The sequence below is a fragment of the Dermacentor albipictus genome, chromosome 3, assembly GCF_038994185.2.
Source record: "Dermacentor albipictus isolate Rhodes 1998 colony chromosome 3, USDA_Dalb.pri_finalv2, whole genome shotgun sequence".
NCBI classification, from domain to species: domain Eukaryota; kingdom Metazoa; phylum Arthropoda; class Arachnida; order Ixodida; family Ixodidae; genus Dermacentor; species Dermacentor albipictus.
Window position 1 is genome coordinate 122,557,344 of NC_091823.1, and position 12,339 is coordinate 122,569,682.

General features: G+C 47.8%; 3 non-coding genes across 3 annotated transcripts; all 3 read left to right on the forward strand.

Moving 5' to 3' along the window:
- The first annotated feature begins 15 nt into the window (after positions 1-15).
- On the forward strand, positions 16-134 carry TRNAL-CAA (transfer RNA leucine (anticodon CAA)). The gene is made up of 2 exons: positions 16-53; positions 89-134. It is a non-coding gene; the product is annotated as a tRNA-Leu (tRNA).
- Positions 135-216: 82 nt separating this feature from the next.
- On the forward strand, positions 217-335 carry TRNAL-CAA (transfer RNA leucine (anticodon CAA)). Its single transcript has 2 exons — positions 217-254; positions 290-335. It is a non-coding gene; the product is annotated as a tRNA-Leu (tRNA).
- A 5,092-nt stretch (positions 336-5,427) lies between these two features.
- Positions 5,428-5,546, forward strand: TRNAL-CAA (transfer RNA leucine (anticodon CAA)). Its single transcript has 2 exons — positions 5,428-5,465; positions 5,501-5,546. It is a non-coding gene; the product is annotated as a tRNA-Leu (tRNA).
- Positions 5,547-12,339: the final 6,793 nt, after the last annotated feature.

The window sequence follows — 12,339 nt, forward strand, 5'->3', positions numbered from 1 at the left end:
ATAAATAAAAAAAGTGTCAGGATGGCCGAGTGGTCTAAGGCGCCAGACTCAAGGGAAACCTTGCCCAGCGATGCGGGTTACACGAGCCTTCTGGTCCACGTATGTGGGCGTGGGTTCGAATCCCACTTCTGACACAATGTTTTGCGTTTTTTTTATTTTTTATACAGCGCTGTACGCGCCGCTCTCTGCGCACGGATCTAGCGGGTTATATGCAGTGTCAGGATGGCCGAGTGGTCTAAGGCGCCAGACTCAAGGGAAACCTTATCCAGCGATACGGGTTACACGAGCCTTCTGGTCCACGTATGTGGGCGTGGGTTCGAATCCCACTTCTGACACAATGTTTGCGTTTTTTTTTATACAGCGCTGTACGCGCCGCTCTCTGCACACGGATCTAGCGGGTGATATGCAGTGTCAGGATGGCCAGGGATTCTGCTTCCGGCCACCAAGCGTGACGGACGTATGATGACGGGCTCCGTTGGAGCGGCTTCAGCGGCCAGTTCTGGCCGCGGTAACAGGGCTATGGAAATGGAAAACGACTACCAGGTTGTTCTGCCAAGTCTCCCAACCGGGCGTTTAGTTTTAAATACTGTTTTTTTGCACGCGGATATCAGGGCCCGCCCGTACCGGGTGGAAGATTTTCGAGACGCGTTGGCTAGGCAATCGCTTCTCTCGGATGTTATCGCCCTGGGGGCGCATCGGATGAGCCATGTCTGGGCCATCACGCTGAAGGATGCGGATGCCGTTAAGAAGATTGCAGGCGTCGGTGAGCTGCGCGTCAAAGAACGCCGCTGCATGGTTATCGACCCGGCAAACCAGGACGTACGTCTCAAGCTCCATTGGCTGCTTCACACCGTGCCGGACGAGGACGTGCGTGTCGCGCTCGCACCGTACGGAAAGGTCTCCGAGGTGGTCCGAGAGCGCTGGCGTGTGCACGGCGTGTCAGAGAAAAGCTCAACGAGCAGGATGGTCACGCTGAAATTAAAAGCTGGCGTTAAACTGGACGACTTGCCGCACCAGCTTAACGTTGGGGGTGAGTTGGCGCTCGTCGTTGTGCCTGGAAGGCCTCCGTTATGTCTTCGCTGCCGAGGTACGGGACACATTCGACGGGAGTGTAAGGTGCCGCGATGCGGAGCTTGTCGACGTTTCGGTCACGAAGACGGTGAGTGCCCCCGTACTTATGCAAGCATCGCCGGCCCTGGAACCAGTGAAGATGCCTCGGAGCATTTGATGGACGAGGCGGACGCAGAAGAGGCAGCGAGGACAACTGGGAAAACGGAGACGAAAGATGGGCCTTCGTTTACGCCTCTGGTTAAGCAGAAGACAACGACAACGTTGACGTCTTCAGCAGTGGTGGCATCTCAGCGAGCGCAGCGTGACCCCGAAAGCGACAGCGGTCACAGTGCGGTGGCCGATACGAAAGCTTCGCTGAAAACCCCAGACCGCGTAGAGCCTCGCATTGCCGACGCCATGGACGCCGACGATGAAGCGGCTGCCCTAACCGCTGGAAAACGGTCCTGCGAAAAGAGCGCCGGTGAGAACCTGCAGCCTGGTGGTAGTAGCAGTGGGGAGCCGCCTCCCAAAACGACAGGAAGTCGACGTTCGTCGTTGAAGCCGCGTCCAAACCTTTTGGCCGAGTCACGGCAGGCAGGTAAACTGCCTCCGTAATTTTTTTCCCGTGTTCTGTGGAATGTCAGCGTCGGTTGTGTATCGACCGACACGGTGTTTTTGGCTGACTTTTCGAGTTTGCGCGCATGCAAAGTGGAGGATGCGACGAGGAGGTGCCTCAGACCACTTCGAGACAAGCACCAGTCAACCCTTTGGGTGGCCAGACAGACCCCCGTACATCATTGAGGAACACCAGTCGGGAAAATCACACACATGGTCGACAGAGGTAGGCACCATGCGGAGCGCGCCCCTTTTTATTACGTAAACGTATGGTAGTTGAGCTAAGAACCCCATTGCGTGTAGCAACTTTGAATGCTAGAGGGCTGGGAGCACGAAGGCGGCAATGTCAGCTTAATCGCCTGCTTATTGATAATGACCTTGACCTAATAGCTGTGCAAGAATCAAAGATAGAGCCACAAGAGCACGCTGACCGCATGGTGCCCCCTATCCGCGCCAACTTTGAAGTGTGTGTGTGTCACTCCGTTGGGACATCGGGTGGATGCCTTATCTTCATTCGCAACACATTAGGTATAAGTGTGGAGTCTGCATTTGCATGTGAAAGTGGCCGCCTCTTGGTTGTTGATTTTTCTTTTTCAAACCTACACTGGCGCGTTGTATGTGTTTATGCCCCCAATGTTGAAAGTGAACGTAAATGTTTTTTTGATTCCATTGAGCCGTACTTGAATTGTGACAAGGTGTTGCTTGTATTGGGCGACTTCAACTGTGTATGTGCTGCTACTGACCGAGCGAAGTGTAGACCAGTGAGGGACAAGAGCGCGGAACTGTTGACTCAATTTGTGCACGATTATTTATTGGAGGACTTTGGAAGTGTGTTTTCGGCTGGAACACGGCCTGATTACACACACTTTCAACGCGACAGTCACGCAAGATTAGATAGACTGTATGTTTCTGCTGATCTCGTGCCACTATGCACAGCCTATGATGTAAAACCAGTGTCGTTTAGTGATCATTGCCTTGTAAGCGCGACTTTTGGAACGAAGGGAAGGAAATCACGCTTTAATTGGTACCTTTGGAAACTAAATGAGAAAATTTTAGACGATGAAGGATTTGTCAAGGAAATTAAAAGTGATCTTGATGGGGTACTAGCTGAGCAAGTGGACTGCTTTGCCGTTGAATGGGAAAGTTTCAAAGAACGAGTGAAGCTTAAAGCTATAGGAAAAAGTAGCGCCATTCGGTATAAACAGAAAGGAAAAGAAAGGGAACTTCGCGAACAACTTGAGTGCTTGGTTAGGATGGAAACCAATAAGCCAGGAGATTTTAGTAAAGAAATAAAAGACGTGAAGTGTCAGATCGAAACAATTGACACTGACAGGTATAGAGCAGCAATAATACGCTCAAGGAGCGATAACTTGTGTGCAGGCGAAACGCCTACAAAGCGGGCGCTATCAGATGAAAAGCGGTACGCTTGCCAGAAGGAAATCAGGCAAGTAAGATACAAGGGGCACATTACAAGCGACCCTAGTAAGATTCAGCGCGCGATTACGGAATACCTTGCTGAACTTTTCGGCAATAGGCGCGAGCATGCGCAAGTGTTTGAAGGGGATTTCCTCCGACTAATGCCAACACTCGACAATGATGAAAAAGAGCGTCTTGAATTGCCTATTACTTTGGAAGAGATCGAGAAAGCAATAGATGATCTTCCGTCTGGAAAAGCGCCGGGGCCAGATGGGCTGAACGCTGCCTTCTATAAAAACGTTAAACACGATGTTTCTCAGTTCCTGTTACAAGTGATAACAGAAGCCTATGAACGCAAAAAAGTTCCACTGTCCTTTGGTATTTCACACATTGTACTTATTCCCAAGTATGATGATGCGGAGAAACGAATGTTAGTGGGTTCCTACAGACCTATCAGCCTCGCTAATGTCGACTACAAGGTGTACATGAAAGTACTAGCCAAACGACTTCAGAGTGTAATCGACAAATTAGTAGGGCCGCACCAAACCTGTGGAATCAGAGGACGTAGCATTGCTACAAATATACATGTGGCCAGAACCGTATTGGAATGTGTTGACGCGCTTGGAAGCCAGGTAGCTATGATACAGCTGGACTTGGCTAAAGCGTTCGACCGCGTTTCACATGACATTCTTTTCTCCATTCTAGAGCACGCTAACCTGGGTAGTGTAATAGTAGAAGGAGTAAAAATGGCGTACGCAAATTGTATGACACGCATTATAGTTAATGGTGACCTTACTGAGCGCCTCACAGTGCGTTCTTCGGTGAGGCAAGGTTGCCTGCTCTCTCCCCTGCTTTTTGCAGCGTATCTAGAGCCTTTATGTCTGGCCATTATCAACAGTGACTATGTCACGGGTTTCAAGCTGCAATCTGCTGAGGTGAAACTTCTTGCGTATGCGGACGACATAGCGGTATTTTGCACGAACAGAGAAAGCATTTATGAAGTTACAAACACTCTGGAAAGGTTTTGTAACCAGACTGGATGTCAAGTAAACTGGGAAAAAAGTTCTGGATTTTGGCACGGGGAATGGGATATTACACCGCAATTTTTCTCACGGCTGCAGTGGTCTCCCATGCCAACGCGATCCCTTGGTGTGCCCCTAGAATGTTATCGCGATCCCAGCCCACTTTGGAACGAAGAGACGTCAAGGGCGAGAGAGAAAGCGAGAGCATGGCAGGGAAGGAATCTGTCAATTTTCTCACGTGCCTTTGTCTGCAATGTTTTTCTAATTTCAAAAATATGGTACCTCATGAATGTGCTGTGTGCTTCGCGGACCTCTATTCAAAAATTGCATCGTATATTTGCCGTCTTTCTTTGGACTTCGACCTGGGAAAAAACGAGGAGAACAAACCTGTTTCTTTCAGTGAAGAGTGGAGGCCTTGGACTGGTTCATTTGTTTTTGCGTCAAGTGGTATCACGCTTTATTTTCTTTCGTGATCAAAATGACACCTTCTTAAGAACGGTTATACAGGTCCGATTGCAGAGGCTACTCCCAAGAAACATAGTGTCCTCTGGTGAGAACATGTGTGGTGCTGTAACCGGATTTTTGCGCGAGGTTGTGCTCTCTTGTAAGTTGTTAGAAGTGCGTTTTTCCCCAGACTATTTGTACAGTGTTCCCAAGAAAAAGCTGTACAAAGATCTTGTGGATATCATGCTGCCTGTGCCATTGTACCGGGCGCCTTATCGTGGAGGCCCAGGGCAGAATATCTTAAAGCGAGTGAAGAAGATGCCAGTTAGGCGAGGCGTGAAAACATTCTTTTTCAAGTTACACTCTAATACATTACCTGTCAAAACGTGGCTTCAAGAAAAAGGAATCTGTCCCTTGGACAACGAACTGTCTTTTATGTAAGAGGCCAGAGACAGTCGAACATGTTTTTCTGGACTGCTGGGACGCGATATTCCACTGGGACGTCCTACAGAGAACTATAAAGAAAGAGTTACCACTAGACCCTTATGGTATCAGGTTTTTACCGGTTGATCACGAAGATGTACCATATGATTTGTTCATGCTTCTTGGCCTCCACAGCTTGTGGAAAACACGAATGCAAGTAAGGCATGCAGATGTTAATACGCGCAGTGCACGTGAAAACTTTATTGAAAGCGCTGCTTACCTTCGGGAATGCATCCGGGCACAGCATGACCAACCTCAGTGGGTAACACTCCTTGATGATTTAGTGAGTTTGAAGAAATTTTAACTTTGCTCGCCTCAGCTCAAGCGTAGCTGAAGTGCTTTATCGTTTGTGACTTATTGTTCCTCATGTGAACTTCGGAAATAAAGAAAAAAAAAAGTCAGGATGGCCGAGTGGTCTAAGGCGCCAGACTCAAGGGAAACCTTGCCTAGCGATGCGGGTTACACGGGAATTCTGGTCCACGTATGTGGGCGTGGGTTCGAATCCCACTTCTGACACATTATTTTGCGTTTCTTTTTTTTTTATACCGCGCTCTACACGCCGTTCACTGCGAGCGCGTCTGAAGGGCGATATGCAGTGTCAGGATGGCCGGATTCTACTTCCGGCTACCGTTCGGTGCGGACGCAGAATGACTTGCTCCGGTGGGGCGGTGTTTGCGCCTCAGCCGAGCCGCGGAAACAGGTTTATTGGCGATGAAGACAAAGAATACCAAGTTGTTTTGCCGCAACTGCCTACAGGGCCCTGCGTTTTGAATACTGTATTCATTCACGGGGACGTGACGGCAAGACCTTTTCGCGCCGAAGATTTCCGGGACATGCTGGCTCGTCTGGGACTACTGCCCAAGGTTGTCACCTTGGGTGCGTTCCAGATGAACCACGTTTGGGCGGTGACGTTCAGGAACTCGGAATCTACAAAAAAAATGTTGGCGTGCGGCGAAGCTCAGGTAAAAGAAAGAAGGTGCCTTGTGTTGGACCCGGCTAACCAGGAGATACGCGTGAAGGTTTTCTGGCTCCTTCACCATGTCCCAGACGAAGACGTCCGCGCGGCACTCGCAGCATATGGAAAAGCCGGTGACGTGACCAGACAACGCTGGCGTGTGCAAGGCATCACGGACAAAGGTTCGACAACGCGCACCGTAACCTTGAAGCTGAAGGCGGGCTTGACCATCGAGGATCTGCCACATCAGTTTCGAGTAGCCGGTATGTTGGCACTTCTCGTAGCCCCTGGAAGGGCTCCCCTATGCTTGAGGTGCAACCGCACGGGACATACCAGGAGGGATTGTCGCGTACCGCGCTGCGCTATTTGCCGGCGCTTTGGCCACGACGACAGCCAGTGTGTGCGGACGTATGCGAACATCGCAGGCCCCGCAAAGTCTGACGAGGTATCACAAGAGCACGTCATGGATGCCGCTGATGCCGAGGAAGCGGCTGGTGGGTCCGACGTTACGCAAGGCTCAAAGGCAAATGTCCTCGCTACGCCTGACGGGGCCAGCAGCACTGTCAAGCATGGAAAGGACGATAAAGTGCAAAGAACAGAGGCGGACGCGGAAAAGTCTGCCAAGGACGCAGTGACTAAGGTCGCCACAAAGGACAGCAGCAAAGACAAAAAGAAGACAGAAGCGGAGAAGGCAACCCCTATGGACACCAGTGGCCCAAGTGGTACGGCGTCGAAGAGGTCCCTTGAGGAGAGCAATGACGGCGAACCAGGAAAAATCAAAGCGGTTCAAAGCGAGCCGCCTTTGAAGACGACCAACGTCCGGCGACCGACTTTGAAGCCGGCGCCGAATGTGCCGCCCGATAGGAAACCGTCGGCGTCAACGCTGACATAGCATGAGAATGTGCCTACAGACGCTTTCCGTTTTCCTGTTGGTTTTTTTTGTGGGGTGGGGGGAGGGGGGTGTGCCGGGGAACGGTGGGGTAGCGGGCGACTGCAACAAGACGCAAGTTGCGCGATGGAAATTCATAGATATGGCATCCAACAACGACAGTCCAGAGGATGGTTTGCGCTGCGCTATGCCGGTAAACGTGAGTGTGCAGCGAGTTATGTGCAGTGATTGTAGGCCATGACCGGTCTTTTCCTTCTTCATAAAAAAATGATTTCCACCAATGTCGCGTTACGTGTTGGAAGTATAAATGTAAGGGGCCTTGGTTCTAAACGTAAACAGTACCAGCTAAGCGGGCTGTTCATGGAAACCGATCTTGACATTATCGCAGTGCAAGAAACTAAAATCGAAAGTGAAGAAGGAACGGAACGTATGGTAGCGACTTTTCGTCCACGGTATTATGTGTGTTTGTCACATTGTGTCGGGAGGTCTGGTGGGTGCGCTCTTTTTGTTCGCAGTTCTCTGGACGTAGTTATTGAAAGCATGGTTTGTGATGTTAATGGACGACAAATAGTGTGCGACTTTGTTATTGGAGCAGTGAAGCGGCGAGCGATATGTGTACGCACCTAACAAGGAATGTGAACGCAAGGGTTTCTTTCAATGCCTTAAAAGCCAATTGAATTGTCAAACCAACATTTTATTGATGGGGGATTTCAACTGTGTGATACGCTGAGGACAGAATGCTAAGCCCGCCGGTGCACGACGCAAGCGCGCAATTTTTAGCCGAAATTGTTGGCGAAGTGAATCTGGTAGATGTGGGCCACGTCATGGGAAATGGTACGAATACAAGGTTCACGCATTTTCAAGGAGTCAGCCACGCACGATTAGACCGAGTGTATATGTCTGCTGATCTGATTCCAATGTGTAGCAACTATGAGGTAAAATCTGTGTCATATAGTGACCAGGGGCGTAGCCAGGGGGGGGGGGGCTTATGGGGCTTCAGCCCCCCCCCCCCCGAAATTTTTTCCTGCTCTCATGCGCCGCCGACGAAAACACCGCCCGGCGCCTGAAATAATGCTCGATTTTGTCTAGAATGTCCTTAATTCACGCTCGAAAAAACATTTTAGCGCAAACATTGAGAAATCGGGCTAGATTTCGCGGAAACGCCCAGGCATCGGGACTCGCATATCGTAACGCAAAGAGCCCCACCGAGCAGAAAATTTCAAGAGCGTTGTGATGGCGAGCGGGCTCGTCTCGGCATCTCGCGGAGGCCGCAGTATCTACGGAGCGCTTGGATTTCAATTCTGAAACTTTGCGGGTATAAAGTTCTCATAACATTTTGATGCGAAAGGTGCATTGACATTTCCAAAGTCGTGCTTTAGATTTTCAATTCCAGAACTTTGTGGGTTTAATGCTGTTGTAAACATTGGACGCCAAAGACTTCAGGCACATTCCTGCCGTTGCCCTCATGTTCCGTATAAATAAAGGCCAAGTTCGATAACATCGTGACCGCATGCTCTATGTGCGAGTGAAAGCGTGGGGGGAAGGGGGAGGGGTTGAGCCGACGATGGTGGCTCAGTCTTGTGTGCGCAAGGGAGAAAAGCGGGGAGGAAGCGCGGCGCCTTCCGTCGCACGCGATACATTTTGGGAGTGGAGGGAGCGGGGGGGGGGGGGGTAGTGCTGTGATCTGTGTACCTGTGGTTGCGCAACCTGTTTATTTGCCTTGTTTGATGCATTATATGTAGTGGCTTTTTCTTAGGTACGTACATTTATTGGAAACTTATACGTATATTTAAACATCTTGTTGCGAGGTTTTGTGTATATGCGAAGTAAACTTTGTTTCCAGTGACAATTTTTTGCCCTGTATCAAGCTGTATCTTCACATTTGTATATTCCATTGTGTCTTCGCATTTCTAATGTACGAAGGCGAGTCAAATGAAAGTGAGACAACCCGTGCCGCGCAATAATGGTTTGGTTCATTATTTTCGAGGCATGTGCGTAGCACATACGCATCTCATTTACAAGTGACATGCAGAGGTGAGGTTAAATGTTCTTTAATGCTCTCATACACTGGGTTGAACATGATTGCGTGACATAATGGACCCTCCAAAAGTTGAACAGCTCTGTGTCGTGATGTTTTTGACAAATGAAGATGTTTCCCAAAAAGAAATTATTCGCCGTATGGCTGCCGTATGCGTGGAAGATTGCGCTTCATTGGCCACTTTGAAGCGTTGTAGCAAACTGTTCAAAGAAGGACATGAAAGTCACAAAGACGATCCATGCCCGGGCCAAAGCCACCGTGAAATCACCCTCAACACAATTGAAAAGGCCGTGGTCGCTCAGTGGCTATGGTGTTGGGCTGCTGAGCACGGGGTCGCGGGATCGAATCCCGCTCACAGCGGCTGCATTTTGATGGAGGCGAAAACACCCGTGTACTTAGATTTAAGTGCACGTCAAAGAACCCTAGATGAGGTCGATGACTCTTTGTCTGCAATTGTGACCGGGAATGACTCATGGTGCCGCTACTACTAGCCTGAAACACTATGGCAAAGCTTACAGTGGAAACGTTTGAATTCACCACTCCCAAGGAAAACAAAGGCCGTCATTTCTGCCGGAATAGTGTTGACTTCTTTTTAGATCGTTAAGGGCCATTATTGATCGAATTTTCTAAACCCGGAGAGACTCTAAATCATTTCAGATATTGTGAAAGGTCGGATCGGCTGCGTGTCGCAATCAAGAACAAACGACGTGGAAAATTGAGCATTGGGAACATCTTCCTTCCCGACGTTGCCCGTTCCCACGTCGCTGATGTGGTTAATACGAAACTGGCAAAGTTAAAGTGGGAAATGCTGCAACATCCCTCATGCAGCCCAGACCTGTTGCCTTGCGTCTTCCACACTTGGTAAAATTTGAAAAAACTGCTCAAGGGAACCAGATTCGTGTCAGAAAATGACGTGTAATTATTTACAGATTTTTGAGGCAGCAACCCAAGGAGTCTTATGAGACGGGAATTGCTCGACTCGTTAGTAGGACAAGTGTCTAAATATTCATGCTGACTACTTTTAAATAAAGTACCCCGTTTGTCATATATTCGCATTGACTCACTTTCATTTGACTCCCCCTCGTATATTTTGCAGAACTCCTGCTTTTTATATGTGCTCTCTGTTGCGGCTGTAATTTCGGAGCAATTACTCGCAATACACAACCGGTGACAGCTGCTCCTGCGCAATGCATTCTAACAAAGGAAAGCGTCATTTAGATTTTCCTCTGGTCGTTGCATATGTACGAAAATGTAAACATGGTTGTTGAATGACAGATATATATATATATATATATATATATATATATATATATATATATATATATATATATATATATATATATATATATATATATATATATATTGTTCGACTAATTCTATTAGGAGGAGGCCGAGCTGCAAAGTGAGCCCCCCACGAACGAAATTTCTGGCTACGCCACTGATAGTGACCACTGTTTAGTTATGTTTGCGTTGGGCCCTAGAAAACCAAAATTTAATTGGGCGTTGTGGAAATTAAACTCTATAAACTACTAGATGATGATGTTTTTGTTCAGAAAATAAAAGATCATATTCAGAACCTATTAGAAAAGGACCATCAAAGTATTGCAGAAGCATGGGAATGTTTCAAACAGGAAACGAAGTTAATGGCAATGGAAAGACCATGCACCTTACGACGGGAGGAACAAAGAAAAGAAAAAGAGTTGCAGTGTCAACTTGACTTCTACTTAACAATGGAAGGTGCTTGCCCAGGTAGCTTTGCGAAGGGAATAAAAGAAGTAAAAGCTCAGTTAGAAAGCGGCGATCAAGAGAAATATCGAGGTGCGGTTATACGTGCGCGCGCAGAAAGATTATGGTGCGTCGAAGTACTGACCAAAAGAGCTCTGTCGGACGAAAAAGGCTACGCTTCACGAAAGGAGATAAGGGCCATCACATATGGAAACGCAATTGTACATGAAAACCAACACATTCAGCGGGCCTTTTATGAATATTACAGCGAGTTGTTAGGCAGTAAACGCGAGCACTCGAAAGGTTTCGATAGTGAATTTTTAACGCTGCTTCCAAAGTTGGATGACGACGCAAGGCTGAACCATGAGCAGCCAATTACTATCGCAGATATAGAACAAGCAATAAAAGAGTTAGATGTAGGTAAAGCGCCAGGGCCCGACGGATTAGGCGCCGCATTTTTTAAGGCTTTTAAAAAGGAAATGGCAATAATTTTGCATCAGTTAATTAATGAGGCATATGAGAAACAAGCTCTACCACATTCGTTTCGTGAGAGCCATGTGGTATTAATACCAAAGAGTCAAGACCCTCAAACTCTCCTCTCGGTGCGGGCATATCGTCCCATTAGCCTTACAAATACAGACTACAAGATATACACGAAAGTTCTCGGGAGGCGACTACAGTCGGTCATACAGAAGTTAGTTGGACCACACCAAACATGTGGAATAAAAGGACGGTCCATTATGACAAACATTCATGTGGTACGCACGGTCCTTGAGTGCTGTGATGCCTTTTCAGAGAAGGTGGCAATATTACAGTTGGACCTTGAAAAGGCATTCGATAGGGTGGCGCATAAAATCCTTTTTCTTATACATGAACATGTGAACGTTGGATGTATGTTACTAGAAGGTGTTAAAATGTGTTATGATCAAATAGTTTCTAAGATTATAATTAATAATACATTATCAGAAAATATACAAATCCAATCTTCTTTGAGACAAGGTTGCTGTTTGTCACCTTTGCTTTTTGCATTATATTTAGAGCCATTTTGTTTAAAGGTACTTTTGTGTAGTGAAATCGTAGGTTATCGGGTAGGCACGAGTGAAATAAAGATAATAGCATACGCAGATGACGTAGCAGTGTTCTGCCGGGATAAAGAAAGCGTTAATAAAGCGGTTGATGTGGCCAAAAGGTTTTGTAAAATGTCAGTAAGTGTCATTAATTGGGGAAAATCAGTAGGCATATTGCATGGGGGTTGGGAACATTTTCCCAGTGAAATGGAAAGTGCACAGTGGACGACTACCCCTATGAGGTACCTCGGTGTACCGCTACAGCATTTTCGGGACACGAAAGATTACTGGAAAGAGCAATGCACAGAAGTGAAGGAAAAGAGAAAAAAATTTGGTGGGAGGGACCTTTCCATGTTCGCGAGAGCAACCGTATGCAACCTCTTTCTCGTCGCCAAGATTTGGTTCGTGCTGCAGGCCATATGCGCATCAAGAACGAGCATACAAAAACTGCACCGGGAATTTGCCGTATTTATCTGGGGATCTGTGTGGGAACGTACCAGCCGCACCAATTTGTTCACATCGGTTAAACGAGGCGGCCTGGGCCTAGCTCACTTGTTTTTGAAGCAAGTGGTTTCACGTTTTATGTTCTTGCGCGATCAACAAAATGTATTTTTATTAACCGTGTTTCAGGAGCG